Source organism: Ictidomys tridecemlineatus, chromosome 12, assembly GCF_052094955.1.
Source record: "Ictidomys tridecemlineatus isolate mIctTri1 chromosome 12, mIctTri1.hap1, whole genome shotgun sequence".
In the NCBI taxonomy this organism is placed as follows: domain Eukaryota; kingdom Metazoa; phylum Chordata; class Mammalia; order Rodentia; family Sciuridae; genus Ictidomys; species Ictidomys tridecemlineatus.
Genome location: NC_135488.1, coordinates 11,182,482 through 11,201,332, shown reverse-complemented (window position 1 = coordinate 11,201,332; position 18,851 = coordinate 11,182,482). Strand labels below are relative to the sequence as shown.

General features: G+C 37.2%; 1 long non-coding RNA gene across 1 annotated transcript; it reads left to right on the top strand.

The window, feature by feature from the left end:
- The first annotated feature begins 12,526 nt into the window (after nucleotides 1-12,526).
- LOC144369019 (uncharacterized) lies at nucleotides 12,527-15,097 on the top strand. The gene is made up of 2 exons (XR_013428432.1): nucleotides 12,527-12,670; nucleotides 12,897-15,097. It is a non-coding gene; the product is annotated as an uncharacterized LOC144369019 (long non-coding RNA).
- Nucleotides 15,098-18,851: the final 3,754 nt, after the last annotated feature.

Below are 18,851 nucleotides of genomic sequence, written 5' to 3'. Positions count from 1 at the left end.
TCACTTATTTTTAGTTACTCATGTCCCTTCAATATTTTCTCTCCCTGACCTAGGAGGTGTATTTTCCTCTCATGCTAATGAGGCCTCTTCCCTCTACCTGCCTTTCTCTCAGTTCCCTCACCCCTTTTCCCAAAGACCTGAGTTAGGATAGGCAGAAATAGCAGATCATCAGGCTTGGCTTATGAGTCACAGTTGCTTGACAGTCCTGGTCTGATCATTGCCTGCCATCTGAGTCTGGCTTCTGATGCATGCACTGTCTCTACAAGCTGTGATTTTTGCCTAATAATTTTTTCTTGAAATCTGGACATGATGTACTTGTTAAAAGAATTCAGATACATAGGCCTTGAGTAATGTGTGGGTAAGATGTCGAAGAAAGGGAATTTTCTGTGGTCCTGGGATTATAACTTAGTGTTTTGGAGAGCATGTGTGTGGGATTCTGACCATCCTCAGTGAAATTCACTTCCTCCTCCACTCTTCCCTTAGGTTGTAGAGGACAGTTAGAGGGGATTCATGTTTAGAATTTCTTTTCCTCCACATGGAAGGTTAGAGGGGTTCATAACCTCCCTTCCCCCCATGCCAGCCTGTACAGCCTGAAGTTGCAGTTTTCCTCTTCTCCAGGTCATTTGGGCCCTGAGAATGAGTTTTTATTTCCATGAGATTTAAGTTCCAATTATTATGACATATACTTCTTTTTTATTTTTATTTATTTTTTATTTTTAAAATATTTAATTGATTTTATTTTTTAAACAACGAGAGAGTGGAATGCATTACAACATTACAATTCTTATTACACACATAGAGCACAATTTTTGATATCTCTGTTTGTATATAAAGTATGTTCACACCGATTCATGTCTTCATACATGTCCTTTGGATAATGATGTCTATCACATTTCACCATCATTGCTGTCCCCATCATTCCACATCACCCTGTGCCCTCTCTTCCCCTCTCACCCGTCTGCCCTGTCCAGAGTTGGCCTATTCTTTTCATTGTGTTCACCAATAGCCAGGAGGCAGGTGGCCTTGTGATTCCATTCATTCAAACCCAAATCAATGGGAGACTGGTTTGTGACTCAGGGAGAGGCTACTGCCTGGCTGGCCAAGGGTATTGGGCATTGAGACCACTGTGTGAAGAATAAGTGGTCAGAGGCCTCTGTTGTCTTTTTCTGGTTCCCTGTTAAATATCATCTGACCAAGCCTAGGAAGTCGAAGGTATAATTTTGAGGAAGAATAAAGGAGATTCCTTTAATTCTTTTATTGCAATCCCTAGTACCTTTCCCTGTGTCATCTTAAAACATCCAGTTAACATATATTATTCATGTTCATTTTTCTCATCACTACAATGTAATTTTCACAAGAAAAGAGTTTGATTGTGTTCATTGCCTTAAACTGTACCTTGAAGATTGCCAAGTACACAACGACCCCTCAATAAGTATCTTTGAATGAATGAATCCTTCTGATATATAAAGCCTTCTGTGAAGTGTCTTTACCACCTCTGGCTAAATTTTGTGTATTTTTACCTTATCAGCCAGAACTCTGGAGGGAAACTGGGAAAGGTGATTTGTGGTTTTAGACCACAAACTTCCCTTTCCTGTAGTGGCTGATGAAACACTTTTGTTACATTTATTGTTTTTTAAATAGTTCTTTTCACTGACTTGTTCATCACATATGTTATCTTTCTGACCCACAGAAAACTCTCCAAATCTTCTGAAAGATTCAGCAATTTATTATTATTATTATTATTTTTTATTGGTTGTTCACAACATTACAAAGCTCGTGACATATCATATTTCATACATTAGATTGAAGTGGGTTATGAACTCCAAATTTTACCCCAAATGCAGATTGCAGAATCACGTCGGTTATACATCCACAATTTTACATAATGCCCAATTAGTAATTGTTGTATTCTGCTACCTTTCCTATCCCCTACTATCCCCCCTCCCCTCCCCTCCCTTCTTCTCTCTCTACCCCATCTACTGTAATTCATTACTCTCCTTGTTTATTTTCCCATTCCCCTCACAACCTCTTACATGTAATTTTGTATAGCAATGAGGGTCTCCCTTCATTTCCATGCAATTTCCCTTTTCTCTCCCTTTCCCTCCCATCTCATGATTCTGTTAAATGTTAGTGTTTTCTTCCTGCTCTTCCTCCTTGCTCTGTTCATAGTTGCTCTCATTATATCAAAGAAGACATTTGGTATTTGTTTTTTAGGGATTGACTAGCTTCACTAAGCATAATCTGCTCTAGTGCCATCCATTTCCCTGCAAATTCTATGATTTTGTCATTTTTTATTGCTTCATAGTACTCCATTGTGTATAGATGCCACATTTTTTTATCCATTCATCTATTGAAGGGCATCTGGGTTGGTTCCACAGTCTAGCTATTGTGAATTGTGCTGCTATGAACATCGATATGGCAGCATCCCTGTAGCATGCTTTTTTAAGGTCTTCAGGGAATAGTCCGAGAAGGGCAATAGCAGGGTCAAATGGTGGTTCCATTCCCGGCTTTCCCAGGAATCTCTAAACTGCTTTCCAAATTGGCCGCACCAATTTGCAGTCCCACCAGCAATGTACAAGAGTACCCTTTTCTCCACATCCTCGCCAGCACTTGTTGTTGTTTGACTTCATAGTGGCTGCCAATCTTACTGGAGTGAGATGGTATCTCAGGGTGGTTTTGATTTGCATTTCTCTGACTGCTAGAGATGGTGAGCATTTTTTCATGTACTTGTTGATTGATTGTATGTCCTCCTCTGAGAAGTGTCTGTTCAGATCCTTGGCCCATTTGTTGATTGGGTTATTTGTTATCTTATTGTCTAATTTTTTGAGTTCTTTGTATACTCTGGATATTAGGGCTCTATCTGAAGTGTGAGGAGTAAAAATTTGTTCCCAGGATGTAGGCTCCCTATTTACCTCTCTTATTGTTTCTCTTGCTGAGAAAAAACTTTTTAGTTTAAGTAAGTCCCATTTGTTGATTCTTGTTATTAACTCTTGTGCTATGGGTGTCCTATTAAGGAATTTGGAGCCCGACCCCACAATATGTAGATCGGAGCCAACTTTTTCTTCTATCAGATGCAGAGTCTCTGATTTGATATCAAGCTCCTTGATCCATTTAGAGTTAACTTTTGTGCATGGCGAGAGGAAGGGATTCAGTTTCATTTTTTGCATATGGATTTCCAGTTTTCCCAACACCATTTGTTGAAGATGCTATCCTTCCTCCATTGCATGGTTTTAGCCCCTTTATCAAATATAAGATAGTTGTAACTTTGTGGATTAGTCTCTGTGTCCTCTATTCTATACCATTTGTCCACTCGCCTGTTTTGGTACCAGTACCATGCTGTTTTTGTCACTATTGCTCTGTAATATAGTTTGAAATCTGGTATCGCTATACCGCCTGATTCACACTTCCTGCTTAAAATTGCTTTTGCTATTCTGGGTCTTTTATTTTTCCATATGAATTTCATGATTGCTTTATCTATTTCTTCAAGAAATGCCATTGGGATTTTGATTGGCATTGCATTAAACCTATAGAGAACTTTTGGTAATATCGCCATTTTGATAATGTTAATTCTGCCTATCCATGAACAGGGTATATTTTTCCATCTTCTAAGATCTTCTTCTACTTCTCTTTTTAGGGTTCTGTAGTTTTCATTGTATAAATCTTTCACCTCTTTTGTTAGGTTGATTCCCAAGTATTTTATTTTTTTGGAGGATATTGTGAATGGAGTGTTTTTCCTCATTTCCGTTTCAGAAGTTTTGTCGCTGATATACAGAAATGCCTTTGATTTATGCGTGTTGATTTTATATCCTGCCACTTTGCTGAATTCATTTATTAGTTCTAGTAGTTTCTTTGTAGACCCTTTTGGGTCTTCTAAGTATAGAATCATGTCATCTGCAAATAGTGATAATTTAAGTTCTTCTTTTCCTATTTTTATGCCTTTAATTTCTTTCGTCTGTCTAATTGCTCTGGCCAGTGTTTCGAGAACTATATTGAATAGAAGTGGTGACAGAGGGCATCCCTGTCTTGTTCCAGATTTTAGAGGGAATGCCTTCAACTTTTGTCCATTCAGAATGATGCTAGCCTGAGGCTTAGCATAGATAGCTTTTACAATGTCAAGGTATGTTCCTGTTATCCCTAGTTTTTCAAGTGTTTTGAACATAAAGAGATGCTGTACTTTGTCGATTGCTTTCTCTGCGTCTATTGAGATGATCATATGGTTCTTATCTTTAAGTCTATTGATGTGGTGAATAACATTTATTGATTTCCGTATATTGAACCAGGCTTGCATACCAGGGATGAATCCTACTTGATCATGGTGCACAATTTTTTTGATGTGTTTTTGTATTAGATTCTCCAGAATTTTATTGAGGATTTTTACATCTAGGTTCATTAGAGATATTGGTCTGTAGTTTTCTTTCTTTGAGGTGTCTTTGTCTGGTTTCAGAATCAGGGTGATGTTGGCCTCATAGAATGAATTTGGAAGAGCTCCCTCTTTTTCTATTTCCTGAAATAACTTGAAAAGTGTTGGTATTAATTCTTCTTTAAAGGTTTTGTAAAACTCCGCTGTATACCCATCCGGTCCTGGGCTTTTCTTGGTTGTTAGTCTTTTGATGGCTTCTTCAATTTCATCCATTGATATTGGTCTGTTCAAATTGTGTGTATCCTCCTGACTCAGTCTGGGCAAATCATATGACTTAAGAAATTTATCGATGTCTTCACTATCTTCTATTTTATTGGAATATAGGTTTTCAAAATAATTTCTAATTGTCTTCTGTATTTCTGTAGCATCTGTTGTGATATTGCCTTTTTCATCCTGTATGTTAGTAATTTGAGTTCTCTCTCTTCTTGTCTTTGTTAGCATGGCTAAAGGTCTGTCGATCTTAGTTATTTTTTCAAAGAACCAACTTTTAGTTTTGTTAATTTTTTCAATAGTTTCTTTTGTTTCAATTTCATTAATTTCCGCTCTGATTTTAATTATTTCTTGCCTTCTGCTACATTTGCTGTTGTTTTGCTCTTCCTTTTCTAGGGCTTTGAGATGAAGTGTGAGCTCATTTATTTGTTGGTTTTTTCTTTTTTTGAGGAATGACCACCAGGCGATGAATTTTCCTCTTAAAACTGCTTTCATTGTGTCCCATAGATTCCAATATGTTGTGTCTGTATTTTCATTTATCTCTAAGAATTTTTTGATTTCCTCCTTTATGTCTTCTGTAACCCATTGATCATTCAGTAACATATTGTTCATTTTCCATGTGATGTAGGATTTTTCCTTCCTTCTTTTATCATTGATTTCCAGTTTCATTCCATTATGATCAGATAAAATGCATGGTATTATCTCCACCCCTTTATATTTACTGAGGGTTGCCCTGTGGCATAATATATGGTCTATTTTTGAGAAGGATCCATGTGCTACTGAGAAAAAAGTATATCCATTTGATGATGGTTGATATATTCTATATATGTCAGTTAAGTCTAGGTTATTGATTGTGGTATTGAGTTCTATAGTTTCCTTATTCAACTTTTGTTTGGAGGATCTGTCCAATGGTGATAGAGGTGTGTTGAAGTCACCCATAATTATTGTGTTGTGGTCTATTTGATTCTTGAACTTGAGGAGAATTTGTTTTATGAATGTCGCAGCGCCATTATTTGGTGCATAAATATTGATAATTGTTATGTCTTGTTGGTGAATGGTTCCTTTTAACAGTATATAATGTCCTTCTTTATCCCTTTTAATTAACTTAGTCTTGAAGTCGATTTTATTCGATATGAGGATGGCCACCCCTGCTTGCTTACGAGGACTGTGTGTGTGGTATATTTTTTCCCATTCTTTCACCTTCAGCCTGTGTATGTCTTTTCCAATCAGATGTGTCTCCTGGAGGCAGCATATTGTTGGATTTGTTTTTTTAATCCATGATATCAGCCTATGTCGCTTTATTGGAGAGTTTAAGCCATTAACATTCAGAGTTACTATTGATATATGGTTTGTACTTCCATCCATGTTTGATTATTTATCTTTTTTTAAAAAAAATTTAGTTTGTTTCTCCATGATTATTTTTCCCCTCACCCTCTGTCTTTACCGAGGCACTTCCCTCTGATGGTTTTGGTTATTGTTTTTCATTTCTTCCTCGTGTAGTGTTTTGCTCAAAGTGCTTTGCAATGCTGGTTTTCTGGCTGCAAATTCTTTTAACTTTTGTTTATCATGAAATATTTTTATTTCGTTGTCATACCTGAAGCTTAATTTTGCTGGATACAGAATTCTTGATTGGCATCCATTGTCTTTCAGTGTTTGAAATACATTGTTCCATGACCTTCTTGCTTTCAGTGTCTGTGATGAAAAATCTGTTGTTAACCTTATTGGTTTACCCCTGAATGTAATCTGTCTCCTTTCTCTTGTAGCTTTTAATATTTTCTCTTTGTTCTGTATATTGGATATCTTCATAACAATGTGTCTTGGCGTTGGTCTACTGTGATTTTGTGTGTTCGATGTCTTGTATGCATCTTCAATTTGTATATCTGTTTCCTTTTTTATTTCTGGAAAGTTTTCTGTAATTATTTCATTCAGCAGGTTACTCATTCCCTTGGTTTGAATCTCTGTACCTTCTTCTATCCCGATGACTCGTAAGTTTGGCTTTTTTATGTTATCCCATAACTCTTGGATGTTTTTCTCGTGATTTTTTACCAGCCTTTCTGAGTTGGCTAGACTCTTTTCAAGATGAAATAATTTGTCTTCATTATCTGACGTTCTGGCTTCTACTTGCTCCACTCTATTAGTGATACTCTCAATTGAGTTTTTAATTTGGTTTATAGTTTCCTTCATTTCTAAGATTATGGTTTGATTCTTTTTTATAATATCTATCTCCTGATAAAGGTGCTTAACTTCTTCTTTTATCTGTTTGTGTAATACATTCTCAATGTGTTCTTTCGCTGCTTGAATTTGCTGTCTCATATCCTCTTTAAGGTTCCATTCCATCTGTCTAAGGTGTTCCTTGAGTTCTTTATATGACCATTTTTCTGATGACTCTAGGTCCTCCTGAATATTTAGGCTGTCCTGCATTGTTTGTACTCCTTTTCTTCCTTGCTTTTTGAAGCTGCTCATGTTGCTTCTTGTTCTGTTTGACTGCTGAGTTACTGTTTACTCCTATAAATTTATTTGATGCTTGGGAGGAAAGGTATTAGAAGGGAAGGGAAAAAGTCACTAAAGAGAATGAGAGTAAGCAGGTAGAATTCAAGGAAGGGGGGATAAGATAATTGAAAAGAAATGAAAAGACAAAAGAAGAAAAAAATAGGAAATAAAAAAAGAAAAAAAATTTTTAAATAATAAAAAAAATTAAAATTGGAAGAAAAAAAAATTAAAAAAAATTGTAAAAAAAAATTAAAAAAAACAAGAAAGAAAAATAAAAATGAAAGAAGACCCCAAATCAAAATTAAAAACAACAACAACAAAAAAACAACAACAACAACAAAAAAAAAACTAATAAATGCAGTCTTAGAGTTTGATTAACTTCTCTTCCAGTAGGTGGCGCTGTGACCACCAGGCCAAGTTTCTCCTATCAATACGCAGAAATCAATCACTGTGCAGCAGCTCCTCCTCACAGACCGGGCGAGTCTCCAATCCTGGGTGCCTAGGGCGTCCTCTTGTGTCTAGTCACTTCCCCACTTTTCCTCTAGCCAGGCCCCTCTCATGGGTGCCACTCACCACAATACTGGGTACACGCCAGGTATGCTGCTCCCGGGAGCCCTGTTGTCATGAATGACTGGGCACACTCTTCCAGTTTGTCATTCCCTCAGACCCTAAGATTGTAGAGCTTGGGGCTGAGAATCCTCAGCGAATTTTACTGCCCCTCCGGTAGCCACACCCCCGGTAGCTGGTGCAAGAGACCTCAGCTGTCAGCACTGGTGGGAGCGGTAGTCCCGCGCCGCGGGTCCTGCGCCACCTCTAATTTCCTCTGTCTGGGTACCATGCTCACGGGAGAGCTGGGAGGGGCCCTTACAGGAGAGCTGAGATTGGCCCTTAAGGTTTCCCCGATGTGTGGAGAGGGAAGGCTAGGGAATTACACACCTGTAGCCGCAGGTTTCAATGAAGTATCTCCTCCGCCGCAGTCTAATGACGTCAGTTGTCTGCTATGGTGGTATCTCTTGCAAATGGTGACAGTTCGTTTCCCTTTGCCGGGTGACCAATGCAACGGGTGGGTCCTTACTGTCTCTCCCAAGCCCCGTTTCAAACCTGTGGCCACTACCTATGAAGGCTCGGTGGGCATTTACCTCCGTAGCATCAGAAGGGCTGACCGGTTGTTTCAGCCGGATGGATTAGTGCTGAGTCACAGCTGTTTGTCTGCGGGAAGCAGGCGAACGGGAGCTTGAATTCAGCCGATCCAGGTTCAGTGTGTGTTCTGAGAGGCCCAGACTGCTCGTTCCAGATCCACGTCAGCTCAGCTTTGCCTAGTGATCCTGAGCAAACAGAATTAGGCTGTTTACGACTCCCTATGCCTGCACAGCTGAAGAGGTCAGAGACTTGATCTCTCCGTGTCCGCCGCCATGTTGGAATCAATAATAGATTCAGCAATTTTTTTAAAAAATTATTTTGACCAAAAGAAAATATGAAAACCTTTTTCCATGATAGAGGCATAAATTATATCATGATTTCAGCAGGACATGATGAATATTTTGGCATGGATTCTGCTTTTTAACATCAAATGTGGTATAATGGATACCTTTATCTGGAACTTTGTCATCTGATTTCTTTCCAATAAGTTCTGCTGGATTCTGAGTTTCATGTTCTATATTCTACAATCAGAGTCAAGAGAAAAGTGAAGACTTGATACAAAAGAGGGTAGAAAGGATATTGAAATGAATTAATTACAATAACCAGTAAGATATCATGAGTTAGTAAAAAAGAACAGTTATCTCACAAATGGTCAACCTTCCAGAAACAACTCATTTTTCTTTTTTAATTTTCACACTAAGGATGGAACACAGGAGTACTTTACCACTGAGCACATCTCCAGCCCCTTTCATTTTTTATTAGGGTGACACTAAGTTGCATGGGGACTTGCTAAGTTTATGAGGTTGGCCTTGAACTTTGAATCATTTTTAACATGGCAATTGATAACTATTTTGTTTTTATTGGGAATAATGAAGCATTTTTTATTCTTAGTAAGTTTTAAACATCAACTAGTTCAGTTCATTGAAATGTTTACCAGACAATGACATAAGGTACCTGGTCAATGTCTCAGTATGGAATTGTGTCCAGAGCTCTATCCAGAACTCCTGCTCTAGCCAGGGCATCTAAGTCAGCTAAACATCTAACGGGGAGATCCCATAGATCTGACCCAAAGGAATTGTAATGTATTTCTAACTTTGATAGAAATGTCCCCAGACCATGGCAGTAGCCATATCATGTGGTGGCAGGAGGCAGGGGGAGATATTTTATGTTTCTGACAAGGTACCTAAGACTAGTGACTCTTGGGCCCAGCTTGATCTGGTGTTGAGGTCAGTTCCAGCATGGCCACTGATTGTTCATCAGAAGAACACACAACCCTGTGACACCACTGTGGTTGTGGGAATCCCCTGAGGAGAGGGAAAGTAGAAGGGCCTAGGCTGACCACTGTGTCTGTGGTGGGCTAATGCTCTAAACTGTGAATAGCAATTGTGCTTAATTTCCCTGGAATCACAGAATAAGACTCACAACGAATACTGAAAACTGTGAGCTGTGTGTGAACTATGGTCAAGGGGTGTTCTACAATGTGATCACAGAAATGTTTTAGAAGATTTTAGGGAGTCAGTGTTAAATTGCCTATTGTAATAAAGGTTTTTTCTTGACACTCATAGTGAGTTTTATGCATTCCTAATCACATATCCTCTGACACTGCTTCCATGCATAGGGTAGGTGGACATTAATTGGAAATAGTTTTCTTATTCTAATTTTAATATGCACAATTTCTTCACTGACATCTTGGTCTGTCACATCTACTCACAGAAGAAGAAACTCTGTTAGTAACATGCGAGTCACCATCAGAATGTTCCTTGCTGGAAATTTTGGCTGCGATGTTTACTCAACTCCCCTGGGAATTTATAAAACTACAGATTCTGCTTTACCAGGGCTGGATGGGTGCCAAGTACCCATGCAGCTAGTGAAGCTCTTGTTGACTATCAAGGCTATTGGTGATAAATTCATTTATGGCAACTGTAATACTTCATAGATCTTTGTGTTTGGTGAGTCATAGAAAGTATCTGAGTAGATTATGACTTACAGAAATGTTCACAACAATCTGACTTAACAGATCTTGGATGTTATATTTTATTATTTATAAAATAATTAAACAATAACATGGGCAGAGCTAAAATATAAGATCTTAGACATTCTGTAATAAAACTGTATCACTTGAAGTATTGAATTCATCATCATTGGGTAATGAAATGGAAGTAATGGTATCAAAGCAAATGGTTGTCAGTTTAAAATTGTATTTTCTGGAGTAAGTGGTAATGTGGTATTGTATTAATTAGTGGATTAAATAGGTTGATGGTGGTTTCAGTCAGCTCTATCACTGCTGTGACCAATGGATTTGACCAGAACAATTATAGAGGAGGAAAAGTTTATTTGAGGTTTCAGAGGTCTTAGTCCATAGAAGGCTGGCTCCATTTGTTAGGGTTTGAGATGAGGCTGGACATCATGGCAGAGGGAAACAGCTCACATCGTGGTGATCAAGAAGCAGGGAGAGTAAGACTCCACTCTCTAGAAACAAATATATAACCTAAAGCTACTCCCCAATTCCCACATCCTCTTTCCACCCGTTACCACTTCAGTTACTACTCAGTTAATCCCTATTGGGATTAAATCACTGATTGGGTTAAGATACTTACAACCCAATCATTTCTCCTCTGAACCTTCTTGCATTGTCTTACTTTGGGGGGACACCTCACATCCAAACCATAACAGTAATTGTTTTAGGAAACATTTAGGTGCTGTCAAACTGAGGCTGTTGGCTTTGCGTCATATTTCTGAGGAAAGCTAGGCATGTTTAGTGACTTGGTGCCATCACTATCAGGATAGCTATACTGATACACCTGTAGCCTCAGTGCAGTATTGAATACACAATGTGTCTGGTCACTTTTCCTAATCTTCAGGCTACATGTGCACATTTGAGAATGGGTTTTAGCCATTTTCTCATCCTTTGGCTTATTCCCTTCATATGTTCTCTGAGATATTTTATATGTGAGGCTTTAAGAATAAAAGAATACTCTATAAAGAAAACTTTGTTATTTGTGTAGTATAATATTTAATAGGTTCATTCAGAAATCAGAAATCTATTTAAAGTTATTTGCATCTGAGCTAAATGAAACATATTTGTAAGCATCCTGGACAAGACAAAGGTTTTCTCTCTTTATAAACATCTGTTTTTCTCTTTGAGCTAAATTCACAAATTGGCAGCTCATTTTATCAGTTGTGTATTTTGATGGCATTTTATTTAATTACCCACTTTTAACTCTTAGATATTTTTGCATCAACACTGTATTCTTTTCTTTCGAAACAGAAGATCTAGGCTCACAAGCCCACATACCAATGGTTGGCTTGAACATGTTCTTCAGTTTAGCATATCCCTCAGTATCTCCTTTTGTTATCTGTTCAGTCAGCTTCGTTACTCCTTCTGCCTTCATGGCTTTCATAGTTGCCACATACTGTTTATGAATCAGGAACCCCAGTTCTACAGCATTGCATTCTCTGAATACCACAAGTCCCACTTTTCACTTAGCTGTGCCTGACATAGCCAGTAATATTTACAAGCAAATGCTAGTTTTTTAAAAGTCAGTGTGTCTCTGAAGGTTTAGCTCAGTTGGTAGAGTGCTTGCCTTGCATGCCCGAGGCCATGGGTTCAGTCCCCAGTACCACACACACACAAAAAAAAGTCAGTGTAAACTTTTCCAAAAGAGCATTAGGTAGGTATATAGCATACATAAAAATTAAGTAAAGAACACTGTTTTTAAAATATATTATTATTTATAGGGAATTCCAGCAGATATATAATGGTGAAATGTGAAGTCTTCCACCCATTTTTATTCTTTGTTTCCTGATTATTTTTATGAATAAGAATAAGATACTTCCTTGTTCCAATGCAGATAGTTCCCACTTCTGTGAATGGATGTTGAGTGTCACCTGCTACTTGGATGTCTGCATGTTGTGGTTGACGCTAATATCGTACTTGGTAGTTGGCAGAAAGTTAATACTGAAGTTAAGCTCTTGTGTTCTAGCAGCTGTGCTGCAGATCCTTGGTGTGCCACCTTCTGCAATCTATGCTGCTCTGTTCATGTTCCTTATTGACTTCCTGGTTATCAGCGCCATGGTCTCCTGGTCTTTGAGTGTGGAAGATAGTCATGTAGAAGGTTCCAGGGAGGACAGATCATTGATGATGTACTCTAATCCATGTGCCCCACCAATGAACTGCTGTTTCTTCTTTGGTTTTAAGGAAGACGGGTGTCTTCAAACACTGCTGTGCACCTGGGAAACCAGGCATCTTCTTTACTTCAACGAAGTGGTAGTGATTCATTTCAAGAAGACACGAGAAGAAAGAACTTAACTTCTGGTATGATGCAGGCTCCTTGCATTGCAAATGGGTTAGAAGAGAGGAGTTGCTTTATGAGATTTTATAACATTTTTCCTGAAAAGTTCTACACAGAGGTGAGTCTCTGACATGCTTAGAAACCATTTAAGATATCTTTTTTACTGAACTGAATCGAAGCCCACCCATATTGCCCCCGCACTTCTGGCCTACACACTGCCACCTGACACACAGACTTCCTCAGACACGGGGGTGGACATGCTGGTGCTCTCTCTCATCTCAGGGCAAGCCCTTAACACTGACCTCTCTCTTCTTTATTCCCATCTATCCTTCCTAACCATCCAGAAGCTCCAATTCAAAAGGGCATGAGTAGTCCATAGTATTGGATGAGTGTTCCCGGCCTAGGGGTAAACACAAAGGAACACATCTGCTCCCAGGCTTACCAGGACAGTCTTGGCATTCTTTTGGCTTTGTTTTTCTAACCGGATGCAAATCAAGCAAGTGTCTCCCACCTGCTTGTTTAAAAGCAGCCTTGACAACTTGGAAGTTGATTCTGAGAACTGTGGGGGATGGACATCAGCAAAGCCCAGGAACTGAACGCCACCCCAACTTGCCAGTTTGCTCTACGGGCATTCTGGAACATATGTCCATATGAGGCTTCTTATCACTTATGTGGATGTGGAATGGCACCAGGAGTCAGCACGAATAAGGTGGGTGCTTACCTCCTTTCCCTTGACCTGGGTCCTCTTCATGGTGGGATGTTTTCTTACAAGAAAATGATACTTCATTTGAGGATGCATGGAGAAATAGATGATTGCATGGTCAACTTCTGCAGAGAGAGGTGGAGAGGATTGGTAGCTGACACTCAAGGATTCTACCACAAGACACCCCCAACCCCTGAGAGTCTCGCCAGGGCAGGCCTGCGCCACAGACTTGAAAACCCTCTGATCCAGCTACAGTTCCACCAAAGACTTCCTCAGTTATTCTTCCCTGAAGGAAGATTATGCACAGGATCTAAACCACAGACTCCCCCAGATGTGGGGTGGACATGCTGGTGCTCTCCCTCATCTCAGGTCAAGCCCTTCACATTGACCTCTCTCTTTTTTCTGTCTGTCCTTCCTGACCATCCAGAAGCTTCAATTCTAAATGGCCTTTGATATGTGTTAGTTTCCTGCCCTGGGCCAACCAGGAGACACCCCTGCTGCCAGGCTTACCAGGACATTCTTGTACTTTTTTCTGCTCTGCTCCTCTGAGCTGAAATGAACCAAACAGCTGTCTCCCACCCGCTTATTGTAGAAGGTCCTTGAGGATCTCCAAATAATGACTCCAGTGACACTGGACTTCTTGATCCATTTGGTGGCCATGAACCTAGGTTTTATTGCAGAGGACTCCAAAGTTGATTTGAAGAACTGTGGGATATGGCAACATCAGCAAAGCCCAGAAACTGTAACCCACCCCAGCCTGTTCTATGGGGCTCCTAGAACATATATCCAGGAGCTGAGGGGTTTTACCTCCTCGTGTGGATGTGCAGTGGCACCAGGAGGAAAGAGTGAATAAGGAGGGTGTTTATCTTCCTTCCCTTTACCTTGTCTCACTTGCTGGTGGGTTGTTTCTCTGAAGTCATATTTGACTTGAGTATTCATGGAATAAAAGACATTTCCTTTGTCAGGGATCTTCAGCTCTGAAGAGAGAGGGCCAGTGGGTGGTAAGTGACTCTCAAGGGGTACACCACAGGACACTTGCAACACCTGAGAGTCTCTGCCAGGGTCAGGCCTGAGCCATAGACCTGAGAGCCCTCTGATCTAGCTACAGTTCTACCAAAGACTTTCTCAATGATTCTTTCCTGAGGAAAGACTGTGCATAGGAACTAAACCAAACTACCACCTTTCAATGAAAAAGCACCTTGGACTCCAGAATGTCTCAGTTCAGGTTGGACCTGCTAAAGAGACACTGCTGGAGTTTGCATCAGGATTTGCCCCAGTGGCTCATGTGCTGAAGCTCTTCTCCCAGTGAAGCAATGTTCACACATGGGTTTTCGGGGAAGCATTTGATGGTGAGTGCTTTGAAATGTCTTTCTCTGTTTCTTTGGTCTCGAATAGTCATATCATTTTTAGTACATGTGAAAGTAGAAAAAATAATTATAAAATTTATTCATGAAAAAGAAAATTAACTGAGAAATCTAGAATATAAATCAATTTTATATAAAATTATTCTATTGCCAATATATTCCGTGACTACCAAACTATAGGTTATCCCAAAATATCTTCAGAATAAATATGGCATAATATACAATATTCAGCATAAACAGAAATTGCTATATATTATACATAGTATCAGACTCTTTTAGATGCTCCTTTTATTCATTTAGTGTATAAATATTTGTACATATTAAATTAAGGTAATTCAAAAATAAAATTTTCTCCAAATTAAAAATAAGATATTTTTACTATTTCATAAGAGTGTTGTTATTCTTGATTCTTTAAAATAGAAAATAAAGATTTTAAAATGTGATTTTTTAAAAAGTAAAATAAAATATCTATTGTGAATATCATGACTTAATTGTCTTTTATCAATTTTATTCATTATCAGTCTCTAAATTTAACCCCCAAAAAGTATTTATAAAGTAAGAAACCTCTTTGGAATTATTTTTACTAATGTTTAAAATGAATATATATTTGATGACTCCATTGTGTCCTGATTTGAGTGGTGCACCATTGGAAAGGAAAATGAGCTGTTCATTCTCTTTCCTCAACTTATGCAAGGGATAAAATGGTCCTTTTCCTTAACATTTATTTTAAATGAGTATCAAAGACATTGGGAAGAATGGTTAAACTGACAAGAAAGTCAAAATCCTTAGGAAAATTTAATGTCCTTACAGAGAAATGTGTGCTTTTTGTTTGTTTGTTTCATCCTGAAATCTCTGGCTCTAGGAAGCAGATATGATGGTTTCTCTCCTAATATTAAGTTGTGATGAGTGTCATTTCAATATTAAAAGCTACCACTGAGTAAAAACGGTCTTTAGAAAATGACACCAAGTACTCATTCAGATTATGAAATATACCAATATCTCTAAGAGTAATACTTATTTTTGTTCTTTTTTATGTCATTTCTGTCACAAATGTCCAAGTTTTACAGTCCCAATATAATCTAAAAATGGAGAGAGTTCACATGTATGCATGAAGTCTGTTCCATGTTTTAGTTTATCTATAGTCACTGTACACAGTGAATACATTGAAATGAACATGTGTTCAAAAGCATCGTTCACGCTTTCCTCTTCCATCATCCACTGGAGTATAATGTCCTGTCTCCTATAAAGATAAGAAAATATTTAACATGAAAAGAATATTTATCAATTTGTCAGGCCAAACTATTAGTGCATGATTAAAAATGGGAAATTATACAAATTGTACTTCAATGGTTAAAACAATTTTAATGATTTTCACATTAAAACCTGGGTCATCAAAATGATGGTAGACAAATATATCCTTTCCAATAGGCAATTTTGAGGTAATAAATTACTCATGATATGTTTCTATTGGGAGCATTTCAGAGAAGTTAAAAACATAATGGTAGTGTTAATAAGGATTTCTCTAATTGTTCAACTCTTATTTTAAATGACAATAATAATTAGATTATAAGGTCTTCTAAGTATTATCTATAACACTTTATTATCATTATAAAATGAAACTAATAAATAAAAATGACTCTACAATGTCATAACAATCATTTATAAATTTATTAATTTATAATCTATCTGCCATCTATGCACTATCTAGATTCATTTTTAAAGCAACAGCTGTGGGAAATTATTGAAAATTTATGTGATCTTAATTTGGGAATTATTAAAATGTGTCCATGCAATTGAATGTCTTTTTCAAGTACATATAGAAACAGAATGTGAATCTAGATATTCGGCAAAGTTTTCAGGGTTACAAACCATTCAATTTGCTTTTCAAAAGTATAATTCAAAGTTCTATCAAAATCCTTGCACATCTAACATTTCTTGTCCCCAAATGCATTGCTCTTCTCTCCATTCCATCTGCACCTGTATCTATGGAGAAGTACACAAGGAAAATGTGAGGTGGGAAAAGGATAGCCTGCAAAGGCAGAATAAAGCTCAACTTAGAGCCATTTGGCTGAGCTACATACATCTGGGAAGTGAAACTGGCAGATGGGTTATGTTGACTTCCTGAAATAAAAAATGAGAAGGCTTATATCTAATAAAAATTTGCATAGCCTCTAAGGGAGGGTACTGCAGACTTTGAAAATTATTACCAAAAATAATAAAGTGACATTCCTGAAATGTACTAGGATTATTGCATAACTTGCAAGAATTGTATAGATACAATTTCAGAAGCAACTTCACTTTCTTTTGTAAAAAAGGGAAAGTACTGATAAAAAGGATCAAAAACTATTTTAAACTTACGAGAAACACCTTAAAAATGAGTTTTCACAGCCAAGTATAGACTATATAGACTTTTTCAATTATAGCACTAGAATTGAACATTTAATCAAACAATAATAAAAGTTTGAGAGCAAGAGTATATGCAGATTTTCATGTTCAGTTTTTCAATTTTGTATTGAACTATTATGTTATAAGAATGTAAGAATAATAAAAAGTTTGATTCTTGGTAAATCAAATTCACATGGATTATTTAATGATTTGTTAAACCCTGTACAATCCCCTAGGATTTCTCTTTCTAACAGTGACTTGTTCTAGGTCACAAAATAAAACTTTAGGTAAATGTTTTAACTTATTCCTACATAGGAATATTCAGCCTTAATATTGTGATGATATATTTTTCTGAGTGGTACGTTAAATCAAATTAAAGATTTAACTGTATTAAGTATGGAAATATATAGATAGAGATAGAGATATAGCCCTGATTCTGTGAGCTACATTCAGGGACTGCTGCATTCAGCCAAACTGGTGCAGAATTACATCTATAAAGTTAAAGGACACTATCCTTTATTTAATGCAATGCTGAGTGAAAATTGTACCAAATCATTTAAAATATTTTAAAAAATATGATTTTAAGAAAGGTGACATTTCTATACTCTCTCTCTTGGATTTACATGTGGTGTAGCTTGTAAACATTTTAAAATTCTTCCCTGCTTTATATTTGCTTGATTTTGTGTCAACTTCTAATGTCTTTCAGAGGATCAGAGGGGCAAGGGTCAGATGCTAAATGGTTTCCTGCACTCATCCTTTCCCCACTTATATCAATTTGGTATTGTTGGTTTTATCACAGTCATTTGAAAATCTATATAAATGAGTTTCCCTCTTTAACTGTCCTTCCATTTCTATGGCAAGAATAACTTTTCCCCATATCTACAAGGAAATGCAGAGCTTATGTGACTGCTTGTGTAATAAAAAAATGTCAGAATACACATTTCTCAAATTAGTTTCATATTCCACAACCGCCCATCTCTGTTTTAATGGTCATTTGGCTGTCTGGGATCAGTATCTCAGCCCATTTGAAACTGTTTAGTCCTTGGCAAAATTGCTCTGCTGTTCTTTCTCAAATGGTTCAAATGGGGCAATCATTGTCAAGGTGATCTTGAGTTTCAGAAATAGAAAAAAAAAAAGAAGTTGTACTTTCAGAAGAGCTATAGAAAGGTAAAACACATTTAGAAGGGTCAGACACGGCTCCTCATGACAGAAGCATAAATGGTTCTCTGAGTCCCTTATAAATTCTTCTCATTTCAATATTTATAAGAAGCATGATCATCATTTTTTTTAATTTTAAAATTGTGTTTGTTTGTAAATTGAAATAAAGAAAGGAGACAAAACACATGCTAAATAGGCAATTGTCCACAAGGCTGAAAGAAGACTGAATTGTATTTTCACTCAAAATTATTTTTCTTCACATCTTGTAGATAGTTTTTCTTTTACTGTGTCCATATTTACTATACATTTATTAAATTATATTTATGATGAAAAGTATACTGGAATTCGTTACAATATATCTAAAATTTATCCTCACCTTATACATACTATACATATACTTTTTTCTAATCAGTTAAGTTAAACAAAATTAGTATTTAAATGAATAATATAAAGAATACAAGAATAATTTATAATAATATTAATTTTTTATTTTTATGAATCAAACCTAGATAGATAAATCAGTCCTGGAAAAGGATACATCTGAGAAAGCAAAATAAATAAGAATGGGCAATGAAACATGGGCAAAGATAAGGAAGAAAAGAACATAAAAAATCCCTTTATTAATTTGATAACTTTGCTGAGAGTGTTTCATGAGATTATATTGGACTGATCATGGAAAGGAAATCACC